The following is an 11294-nucleotide window of genomic DNA, read 5'->3' on the forward strand; positions in this document are numbered from 1 at the left end:
ATAACAATAAGGTATGTAATTCTAAACCTTCTTTTGGAATTTTCGAAAATAGCGTATACCATCTAGGGTTTCTTATTTGATGTTCTTAGTTGTAGGTTCAATAGTGAAAACATAAATTCTTAGGTTGCATGTGAACTTAACGGTTTTAAGTTTATTTGTTTTGCAAAAAAACCTATCAGTGATATCAAAGCATTTGGTTTGTTTTCAACTGAATAGTTATAATTGTTGAATTAGATCAATTAGGGTATATAGAAGTTAAACCCTAAAAGGCAAATAATTTCGACTAGGGTTAGGGTTTTTCGAAACCCTAGCCCATCCCCTTGGATTTCGAAATTAGGGTTAGGGTTTTGAAACCCTAACCTTCCTTCCCAAGTTTTCGAAAATATGGCTAGTTGTTAGGGTTTCCTATTTTGGAAAATAGTTAGTTTAATTTGATTAAAAGGGATAATTACAAAACTGGATAAATTATGCACCCTAATTTTCGAAAATTAGAGGGTTAGGATTAAAGATAAAATTATTTGATTAATTCAATTAGTTAATCCTTATTTGATTTAATACATTTATTTAAATGTTAATTAATAGATAAATATTAAATCATTTGGTTTATTTTTAAATTTAAATTAATTATTAATTTTCAAAATTTAAATTATAAACCTAGTATTTTGAAAAAGTCTTAAAATATACCTTATACTATATGTAAAATTAAAAGATTAATTATTACTATATGTATAAAACTAAGTAAGTCAAATCGATAGTACACCTCATTCACAAAGCCATACTATAAGGGGAGTTTAAGGAAGTGGCATATAAAATGACCGCCATTGGGTATCATTCTTACCCACTACTCTCTTGTACGGTGGAGGGTCGTTAGCCAAACGGATTTGATAGAACAATAACTCTCATTAAAAGTATAATGCTATTAGAAAGTACTAGAACCTCTTTATTAAAATCCCAAACCTAGTAACTTTAGGAAAAATGTGAATTAGTATGCTAACCCATTAAACTACACATTATACTTTATAAGTTGTTAGTGAAGCGTGTGTGGTTAACCAACACACTAATAAGGACTAATAAATAGTTGTAATGGGTATCTCATAAATTATCATTGTTGATGGAGCGTGTGTGGTTTACCAACACATCAATTGGGATGATAAATGACAATGAGGTTACTAAGCACATTTTCATGGTTATTCACATCTTGTTTGTGATCCTCGGTATCCTAATCACAAATAGAAGAGCATAATCCGAGATTAAACATGTCATTGAATAGTTTCAGTGAATCTAAAGAGACGTAGGAATTTCACTTAGTTTCATTTATTTTCTGGTGGAATTGGTAAATTGTCATTCACCTACCTTTATAAAATTTACAATTAGATTACGACATCCCTTTTCTAAGTTGTGAATTATATAGTTGGGTCCTAGCCTTAATATTTTATTTTGGGTTATTATATTAAGGATTGTTCATATCTAACTAAAACTACCTTCCTTTTACAGATCCCTACTCCAACTGATGCTTTTACTTTCTCCTCCTCCAACCACTATAACTTCTCCTTGCTCTCTATCTGCTCCAAAGTCATATTGGATGGATCCAATTACAATGATTGGATGCGGAATATAAATATGGCCCTTTAATTTGAGAGAAAATAGTATGTTCTCGAGAAAGAACTTATTGAAGTCGAAGAAGGCAAAGCTACTCCTGAATAATATGCCTCCTACCAAAAGCACTACGATGATACAACAAAAGTTGCTTGCATCATGGTTGCCACTATGACCCTTGAATTGTAGAGATTTTATGAGAGTTACTGGCCTTGTGAGATGAACAAGGACCTTATGGAAAAGCACCATAAGCAAGATCGTCAAGAAAAGTATGAAGTGGTCAAGTCCCTTATGGCATGCAAGATGAAGGAACGAGAATCTGTATGTAGCCACGTGCAAAGAATGCAACGATACGTGGAGCGCCTTATTAGGCTAAATGTGCATTTTGATAAGGAATTGGCTATTGACATAATCTTAAAATCCTTACCAATTTTTTATGATCAGTTCATCCTTACCTATCATTTGAACAACAGTGAGACTAGATTGGCTCAATTGCACAACCTACTGCAGACTGTTGAGGAAGGAATGAAGGATAAAAACTCAAACCCTAATCCTGATAGTACTTCCATTCTGGCCGTTGGTCAAGGAAAAGGGAAGAAAAGGAAAGTTTGTCCCAAGTAGAACTGGGAGGGCAAGGCCCATGTCGGATCATCTAGTAGTGGCCCAAAGGCCAAGTCCAGTTCTGACATTCCTCGCACCTATGATCCCAAAAGGCCACTTTCTTTTACTACAATGATAAGGGGCATTAGAAACGAATCTGCCTAAAGTATCTGCAAGACATCAGGGATGGCAAAGGGAATCCATCTTCTGCAGGTATATACACTATTCAATCTAATAACTCATCATCTTTTTGTTCTTGAGTCCTTGATACAAGATGTGGATTTTCACATTTGTTCTGATTTGCAGGGGCTAAGAGAAAGTGATTAGGTGGAGCACGAAAGAATGAACCTGATTAGGGGGAATAGGCGATCTTCTCATGTTACCAAGATTGGAGATTATAGTCTAGTGCTTAGTAGTGGTATTTGTTCAGATTTAATAAATTGTTGCTACTCGTCGGAGATGACACATAACATTATTTCTTTTCATGCTTTATTCAGACAAGGTTTTAGATATTCATTTAAAGATTTGAATGGTTCTATTTCTGCTTACAAAAATGGTATTTTTATATTTGAAGCTTTACCTTGTGATGGTGAGTATGAAACTGTGATGTGTGATGATGATTTAGGTAATAATGTTTTTCATAATGATTTGTCTAATGGTATAGACAAAGCGTGCTTGTGGCATTTTCGTCTTGGATACATTAACAAGAAACACATTGACCAACTCCAAAAGGATGGAGTGTTGGAGTCATTTGACATAAGGTCAGATGATACATGTGAATCTTGTCTTTTGGGAAAGATGACAAAGTCACATTTCACTAGATCTTGTGAAAGAGGTGAAGGTTTGTTGGATCTCATACATACAGATGTGTGTGGCCCTTTAGATCATCCACAAGGGATGTTAATCGATTCTATGTGATTTTTACAAATGATTATAACAAATATGGTTATATCTACTTAATCAGGCATAAGTCAGAAACCTTTGAAAAGTTCAAAGAGTTTAAACATGAAGTCGAGAATCAGTTAGGTAGGAAGATAAAGATGCTTAGATTCGATAGATGCGGAAAGTATCTTACTATCGAGTTCAACGACTATCTGAAGGAAGGTGGAATAGTTTCACAGTTGACTCCTCCTAGGACACCATAATTAAATGGTGTGGCTGAGAAGCGTAATCGGACCTTGTTAGATATGACTCGTTCCATGATGAGTCATGCTTATCTTCCTATTCACTTCTGGGGTTATGCCTTAAAGATAGCCGCCCACATCCTCAATTTTGTCCTTACAGGCCCGGTCCAGACGGTGGGCAAACCCGGGCGGTTGTCCAGAGCCCATGTCTCTAAGGGCCCAAAATTCCTATAATATATGGTATATATAGAGAAAGAAAAAAATCAACTTGTCCAAAAATGCTAGATAAGATTTATAACTAATACATAACTTTACTTGGTATAATTTTACTAGTTAGAAACATAAATAAATATTAGTAAATGTTTAAATAAAATTATGAATAGTATCTAAAATATGAATAAACATTGACATGTATAAATAAATGTTAGTATATATAAATAAAAATTAGTTGCATAATTTAAATGTTAGTATGCATAAATAAAAGTTATTTTGTAATACCCTGTTTATTTATTTAATACATAAGTAAAGTAATAAATACATAATAGCCCTAAAAGCGGAATAGTGTGGCAAGAAGTTAGTTACGGGGGTTAAAAAGTCATAATTGAAGAGACTTTAGAGGCTTAGGGGTTGAATGGTAATATATGGATTTTTGTTGCAAAGAATTTATAGAGGAGGGGCTGCATAGTAATTATCGGGACTTAATTTGTAAGGGATTTCCATGGATTTGGGTGAAAAGGTAAATTTTGGATTAGTCTTGTAAAGATTTTAGAATGCAAGGGCTGTTTAGTAAAATTTGGAGTTATCTTGTTAAGATTTTCAAAAAGAGGGGTTAAATGGTAATTTATTGGCCTTGCTTTGAAAGAAAATAGGAGGGGAGGGACTAAAGGCGTCATTATGGGAATAAGTTTGGGATGGTATCGGGTATAAAGCTTTTCCGTAACCCTAAACCTAGCTAAACCCTTCCAGCCGCCACCCCATGATGCTGCCGACCTTGTATCCCCATTGACGGTTGTTGCCACCTTGACGAGTTCGAGCACCAACCACCGGCGTTGCCACCACGTCGGAGATGGAACACCATCGTCAACCGCCGACGACAGCGACCACCAGAACCGCTGCCCTTCTCCTATTTGTTCTGCCGATGTGTCGCTGCCGGCGAGACCTTGCACTGCCGTGTTTTCCTTGGTCTCAGAACGCCACCACCACTTCAGTCACCAAACATCGCAGCCTGCCCCCACGATGAGTGTCGCTGCCGCTGTTGACGTCCTTCTGCCTTCCGTCGTTGCCGCTGTCGTTCGCGACCACCACAGCTGTTGTAGTTGTTTCTAATCGCTACTATCCTTCTTCTTATTCTATTTATTCCGTCGCCATATCTGCCGCTATGTGTTGTTGCTGCCGGAAAAACGCAAGGAAGAACCACCATGGCTGCCGGCCATGGTGGCTGCCACCTCAAGGACCGCCATAGCGGTTGTGTATGCTGATGTATGGGTTAATTTCGTGTGTGTGTTTATTTCCTTAGTGTGTGTTTGGCCGGAATTCTAGGTTCAAGGCACCACCACCACCGTGAGGTGGTGGCTGCCACCGTGTACCACCACCGACCACCACAAGGGTGGTTGCGGGTGTGTGTTCATTTAGTATAGTGTGTATTTTTCGTGAGTTCATTGTAAATTGTAAAATTGGAATAATGAAAGGAAAATCAAACCACCACCTTGGGGTGGTGGCTGTCGCCTCCTGCCGCCACCGGCCGCCGTGTCGAGTGGCGGTGTGCTTAGTTGTGTTGTGATTTGGTTGGGATGTTTGGACAAAGGACTGAAACCCTAATGGGCTCAAAGGAGCTCTAATGGGCCCAATGAAGCTTAATGGACTCTAATGGACCCAATAAAACCCTAACGAGTTTATTAAGATTTTAGTGGGCTTAATAGGCCCAATAAAGCCCTAATTGACATAAAAGGCCAACAAATTAATAAGTGGGCTAATATTTGGATTGGAAAACCCTAACGCCAATGAAAACCTAACTTTAAGAATTAATCGGGTCACACACACGAGAATTATTTAATAACTTGAGATATTAAATAATAATCATTGGCGGGAATTAATCTAAGCAATATTGGACTTAATGAATTAAGTCCTTAATGGATTAAGTCCTAAATGGGTTAAGTAGGAAACTTAACCCTAATCATCATTTTATGTGAAACCCTAATTTCACTTGGGTATATTATTGGGCCTTTATGTTGGGCCTAAATGATTGAGATAATAATGGACCATCCAAAGTCAAGCCAATGAACTAGAATAATTTAATGGGCCTAGGGTAAGGCCCATGTAAGGGGCTTGGGCCCAATTTGGAAAATTGGGCCTTAGATGGGCCTTAATGATTATATGGTGTTGGGCCTTAGAGTGAGACCATGTTTAGGCCTAGGCCCAATTTGGAAAATTGGGCCATGTGTTGGGCTTTGATTTCTAATTGACTTTGGGCCTATGGATTGGCCTTAGGCTTGAATAAGCCAAGTTAGGGGTAATGTAGTAATTACCCAAATAATATACTTTTGGTTATGTATTAGGACCCAATTATTAATTGGGTGTTATTTTGGTGTTGACAGTTCGGGAATCTGTCAGCCAGCAGCTGGGGTCGAGTCTGCGGGACTTCAGCAAGTGTGGGGTTGTGTCTTCGGGACTTCAGCAATGTGAGGTGAGTTACCTTCCAATGGCGGTGGGTCTAAGGCCACAATGTCGGCCCACCAGTAGGAGACGTATGATAGATGATTGTCTTTGTGATATCATCTAGGTTTGCTACTACTTGATATGTTATATGCTAGCATGATATGTTGTGTGTGATAGTAGTCGAGTTCGGTTGTTAGGACCGAAGGGTAGTCATACACCCAGATACGTCTGACAGTATGTGATGATATGTTTGCATGTTGGCTTGTTATGTTATATGTGATAGAGGTAGTATGAGGGGACCAGTCCCCATGTTCGGTTGTTAGGACCGAAGTAGTTCAGGCACCCCAGATATGTCTGATAGTATGTTTATGTTATGATATATGTGATAGTAGCAGTAGGGGGTGGAATAGTCCCCGAGGGTCGGTTGTTAGGACCGACGGGTAGGTCAGCACCCCAGAATGGCTTGACATGGGTAGGTCAGCACCCCAGAATGGCTTGACACGGGTAGGTCGGGCACCCCAGAATTGCCCGGCAGTATGTATGCTATGTGATTGTATGGTATGTGGTATGATGGGGGAACTCACTATGTTTTGTGCTTACGGTTTTTAGTTTTGGTTTCAGGTACTTCGTGTTAAACACAGCGCATCACACTATGGTTTTCCGCACACGAGATCTTTGGGATTACACTCTGATATTGTTTAATGATAACACGTTTGATTATTTCTACTTTTGTTTTGACATGACATTATATTACAGATGTTTTATTACATTGTTGGTTTTATAATGACGTATTTAAAAATGAAAATTTTGGTCTGTATTTTTGGGATGTTACATATTTGCATACTGTAAATGTTAGTATGCATAAATAAAATTTAGTTGCATAATGTAAATGTTAGTATGCATAAAAATTAGAATACATAAAGAAATGTTAGTATAAGAAATAAAATCGTTAGTAGTCCATAATGTATAAGTTTTATTAATTCATTAGTATTATTATTATTTTAATATGATGGAGGTTTTTATAATTAATAATGTTTTTACTAAGTAATACATACCTTGATTAAGATAGATGTGATTTCCACTTCTAAATAACCCTGGTTTAAGCTTTCGTGCTGATAACGTGTTATAAAATTAACGTGATTAAGATAATTTAAAACAAACTAAACTAACAACATAGATAAAGAAATTTGATGGAGAAGAAGATTTAGAAAAGATATGAGATATTTTATATCTTGTGAAATTGTATCGTCATATCTTTGCAAGAGCATGTTATTTATACTATAAAAATTACCTATCATATGTCATGTAAATAGTATGATGTGATAGCTTTCACCAATTCACCAATTATTGGTGTCATTCACAATAATTTACAACAATATATATATATATATATATATATATATATATAGTTAGGTTATTTTGTTTCTAGTAAGTATTGTGTGCCAGAATGCATAGATCTTGACCATTTGATGAAATATAATCAAAGGTCATGATCTGAGGGTCTATGATAGTAGAATATGATAACATGTACCATATAATCACACAAATTTGAGCATAAGGGCATTTTAGTTAGTTAAACTATATTTAAAAGGGAAATTTTCAAATTTTTAGGGATAATTAATTCCTTTATTTTTAAAAATCTAAATATTTTAAATTAATTTAAAATTAAAAATCCGATTTTATTCTGTCAGAATAATAGAATGTTAACCATAAAATAGTAAATATATTTTTCGATTTTATTCTGTCAGAATGACATAATGTCAACTATAAACTAGTTAATACATTCTGAAAGAATACACAAAATCGATTCTTGAACTAATAATATACCAAACAATTACATTGTATGATTGTGATTCATTGAATAATAACAAACATTCTGAAAGAATAACAACTATAATTTTTAAAAAAATAACAACGTTCTTAAACAATGAGTGTGATCATTCTTTAATTCATTCTTCAAGCCTTTCCCATCAGGTCTTCAAGCCATTTCTATCAGAAATTCATTGCCAAGTAATTTGTAGTGATACACTTGTGTTTGCATAGTGATATGAAAAAAATAAAGAATAAAATTCGAGTTCATTCTTAGAAAACAATCATTGTAAAAGAATAAACTTAAAGCTTCCCTGCCTTTTTTGGTTGTTTAGGTATGATCAATTTGCTGGATTACAAGTGAAGAATATTTCCCTTCTTCATTCTGAAAGAATAGTAGCCTTCTTCAAACTAAAGCCATCTTTATTCTAAAAGAATATTGCCCTTATTCTGAAAGAATTTTCAGGTTAACATTCATTTGGTAAAACAAACAAGTTATATTACTGTTGCTCCTCTAGCAACACCCATTACTTCATTTAATACTGGTATTGCACCTGTTAAATTCAAACATAACCAACAATGCATCCAAAATTATAATAGAATGAGTAAGAATAGAGTAAGCAAATGAACATAAATACATCTTTAAGGGACATATAATGCAATCAAAATCCAATAACAAAACAATCCCACATTTCAAAATCGCAAAACATGCAATATAGTTGAAAAAAACAGCATACTAGTATCATGTTTTTCCCCATCTTTAGGTTTAAAAATTCCCCCAAATTTCATGGTGTTATTGAAAAACATAGATGAAGAGCAATTACCTAGATTTATAGCCTGCCAAATCTAGTGAATACTTTACCCACCTTCAAAGTAAATGAATGTTCGCAGGTTTGACTTTTAAACAAATTTTGACTTTTATGGTTGACTCGCAGGAATATCTGCTCAAATCATCCCGATTGAGTTCCAAATCCGAGTCGTTCTTAAAAGCAATTGTGAGTGATTCACAACTAGTCAATAGATCATGAGTGTGAACCCGATTCCTTGACCTTTCGCTCAGAATCAGTCAATCACAAACCCGATGCAAATCAAGACAACCACATCCAACTAATTCCTTCTATTTCAATCAATACCAAACACGATTCAAGATCCGAATTTGACCCCGATTTCTGTTCAACAGATTGATTTAGTTCAAACACAAAATCAATTAATAAGATTAGAATCGATTTTGATGACAGATGACTCGATTAGCGATAAACGATTTCATGGAATGATAGATCAATGAACAAAAATTGATCTTTGTTGGTTCAAAAACGCACAGGACAATAGTTGAAACAATGAGTTTAGGGAATGGATTGCAATAGTTGAAACAAGAGATATCAGGGCGCCGTAGTTGGGGAAGGAAGTCGTAGAAGCAGCAGTCATGCACTGTTGGAGGCACAATCAACAGTGAAAGAAGCATTAGGTCTTCCTTAGGATTTTATGTCCTCTTTGGTGGGTTAACGAATTGTAGGGTTCATGAATTGGTCATGGGTAGATTTTATGGGTGGTTCGGAATGGGGGGTTTTAGGGTTAGGGATGTTGGTTTTGTAGGGTTTAACTAATTAAGGAGAGATTAAATGAATTATTTTTTACCATAATTAGATATACTAATTACCATTATACCTTTTTTTAAATTTATTTAATGATTTATTATTTCCTAAATTCCTATTGGTGCATTCATGCACACAATAGTTGCTAGAACCATTTGAACCTAGCTTTCTCTCTTTCTCTCTCTCAATATATATATATATATATATATATATATATATATATATATATATATATATATTGGCTATAACCATTTAATAGTAATTTTCATTTTTTTTTCTTTTTTTTTTCTATTTTTATTAAGTTACATATATACTAAAAAGCTATTAAAATATATTAAAATTTATAGTTTTTAATTTTCTATAAAAATAGTATTATAATATATTTTTTAAAAATAAAAAATAAAAAAAAATGAAAGGAGATCAAAAATGACAATGTCTTGGGTTTTAAAGAGCGAAAGACGACTGAAGGGAAAACTGACGTAACACATAAAAATTAAATGATGAAAGACGTGTACACCCTCGGGTCTAACACATCTATGCAAATAAATATATTGTTAGTTATTTTATAGATGTAGCGTGTAATTAAATAACCAAATTGTTTTTTTTTTTGGGTAAAACAACCACCAATTCTGAAATGGAGAATTTTAGATTTAACAAAAATATATTTTTTGACAAAAAACATATTTAAAACTTGTATTTCGGATTTCGGACCGACATTTCAGATGTCAGATTAAAATTTCAGAGTTCGAAAATATATATGAAAATTTAAGAACAATTCTAGAATTTTAAGATAAAAATAGTTTTTTAAAATCTAAAAGAAATATTAAATAAGCATAATAAATGAAATATTATGCATAAAATAATACATTCCATTGAAAAAAAATGAACATTTCATATATAAATAAAGAGTTTTAGTTGAAAATAGGGAAAACAAATCTCTACACTTAAAAAAACCGTCTGAAATTGATTAGTTTCATGAATTTCGGAATTTCGCCATTTTATATCTTAAACTAACATACTTATAAAATCAACCATGTATGTTATAAGTTTGTAAACATGATTATTTAAAGAGTTTGATTTATGAGAAAATGACAAAAATAGCCATTTACACTAATTACATTATAAAAATAGCCAAAACAAAAACCGAAGTTGCAAAAATAACCATGAATTTCGCAGATGGAATAGTCTCATCTGCGAAATGGGCTTTCCATCTGCGAATGTACAAGCAGCTAAAGCACAACTGTGCTTTAGCTGCTTGTACATTCGCAGGTGGTTTATTTATTTATTTATTTTCTCTCTCTCTCTCTCTCTCTATATATATATATATATTGAAATTGTAGGGTAAAATCACAGATGGAATAGCCCCATCTGCGATTTACTCTGATTCCATCTGCGAAATTGCGGTTATTTTTTAATTTTTTTTTATGGTTTGACTATGAAATCAATTGGTTTGACTACGAAATAATGTTGCCGAACAAGAAGTTAAAGTTATGAATAGGCGTGTGGTAGATAAAACTAAAAAGAAAAAAAAATTCAAGTCAAAAAATGGAAAAAAAACATGTTTACGGACATTATGTTGATGTTGGTGATGTACGTTTAGATATAACCGATCTACAAACCAATTGATTTCATAGTCAAACTAAAAAAAATAAAAATAATAAAATTAAAAAAATTAAAAAAATTAAAAAATAACCGCAATTTCGCAGATGGAATCAGAGTAATCGTGGATGGGGCTATTCCATCTACTATTTTACCCTACAATTTCAATATATATATAGAGAAAAAAAATAAATAAACCACCTGCGAATGTACAAGCAGCTAAAGCACAGTTGTGCTTTAGCTGCTTGTACATTTGCAGATGGAAAGCTCATTTCGCAGATGAGACTATTCCATCTGCGAAATTCATGGTTATTTTTGC

The 11294-nt window shown here is 34.1% G+C and overlaps 1 long non-coding RNA gene across 1 annotated transcript; it reads left to right on the forward strand.

Moving 5' to 3' along the window:
- The first annotated feature begins 4289 nt into the window (after positions 1 to 4289).
- Positions 4290 to 6793, forward strand: LOC145083832 (uncharacterized). Its single transcript, XR_013698296.1, has 3 exons — positions 4290 to 4799; positions 5915 to 6003; positions 6597 to 6793. It is a non-coding gene; the product is annotated as an uncharacterized LOC145083832 (long non-coding RNA).
- Positions 6794 to 11294: the final 4501 nt, after the last annotated feature.

Source organism: Lactuca serriola, chromosome 1 (genome assembly GCF_051521515.1).
Source record: "Lactuca serriola cultivar US96UC23 chromosome 1, Lser_US96UC23_V15, whole genome shotgun sequence".
NCBI classification, from domain to species: domain Eukaryota; kingdom Viridiplantae; phylum Streptophyta; class Magnoliopsida; order Asterales; family Asteraceae; genus Lactuca; species Lactuca serriola.